A 1324-nucleotide genomic window follows, 5' to 3' on the forward strand; every position below is an offset into this window, starting at 1 on the left:
CAAGCTCCCAGGCTCTGCCCAGGGCTTGCCCCCACACCTAGTCCTGAGGGACAAGCTCTCCTCCTAGGTAACCTTGTGCCTTGTCAGAATGCCAAGCAATGCCAAGCAATGCCACCTTGTTCTGTGGTGGAAACTTGAGTGGAATAACAACAGCCACACTTGGTATTAATGTCACACTGCACTAGGATGCCCAGAAGCACTGCATTGAATCATTCAAAGGCCTCTGCGCTCCCCCAGCTCATGCCAGCTGGATTGGAAATGGGGAGACACCACAAAGGAAGTCAACATCAGAACTGGGGAGACCCTGATGTCCTGAGTTTCACTCCAAAAATTCAAAGGCAAAAACTTTCAGCTCTACTGCTGACATGCTGTGTGGAGTAGCAAATCAGTCCTCTCGTTTTTCATCCATCACCTTTACCATGTATAAAGTGGGAACATAAACAGCCCAATCTCCGTCCTGAAATGAGGGGGGAGAAGGGCAATTCCTAGGGGTTGAGGGGGAAATCCCTGACCTCAAGCATTACACCAGGATTCTGCCCTTAGCTAACAGGCCCCTTGGTTCAGCCTTCAAGTGCTTGAAGGTGACACACCTATCACTGCACCCTGAAGAAGGCAGAACCTCCCATCAGATGGAGGGGAAATTTGGACACCCTGGAGAAAAAAAAAGAAAAGAGAAAAAAAAGGAAAAAAAAAAACCTCGAATGGGGTAAAAACTCAAGAAGGGTGATATGCAAAAGTGGGGACCAACCGTTTGGGTTCTCAGCCTGAGGATGTCTTTGTCCCCTCCCTCCCGCAAAGGAAATGCGGATGTAGAGGTAAGTCTGTCATCCCTTAGCCAAGCTTTAGGGTTCAGAAGCTGACTGCATAGCAACGGTGAACAGCCGCCTTCCCTCCTCTCACACACGCGCACACACGCGTCTCCAACCCTCTAGGAAAGCGGTTTCAGGACTTGTGAAGTCCAGGGAAGGGGAAGGTCCAGCCTGGGGCCCTGAAGCAACCCTGGCACTAATGCCAACAAGTGTCGCGGACAGCTTAGGGGCTCAGGTGGGGCGAGGGGAAGATTGACACGCAAGGGGGAGATGAGCCCTCACTAAGCCCCTAACTCCTCCCTCCAGACCTGACCCGGGGAATCACCCCATCCCACCCCCAACTCCCGCCTCCCCCTTCTGCCCAACCCGCCCCTAGGGCATTTGGTCCTGCGGCAATCGGGCACTGCCTGCGAGTCGGGCGCTCGCCCCTACCTCAGTGGCCATGATCAGGGGGCGCTCGGAGGCTGTCGCGAGGCCGGGCGAGGGGGACTGTCCGCGGTGCTGACCCCGGGAGC

The sequence above is a fragment of the Colobus angolensis genome, unplaced genomic scaffold, assembly GCF_000951035.1.
Source record: "Colobus angolensis palliatus isolate OR3802 unplaced genomic scaffold, Cang.pa_1.0 Scaffold316, whole genome shotgun sequence".
NCBI classification, from domain to species: Eukaryota; Metazoa; Chordata; class Mammalia; order Primates; family Cercopithecidae; genus Colobus; species Colobus angolensis.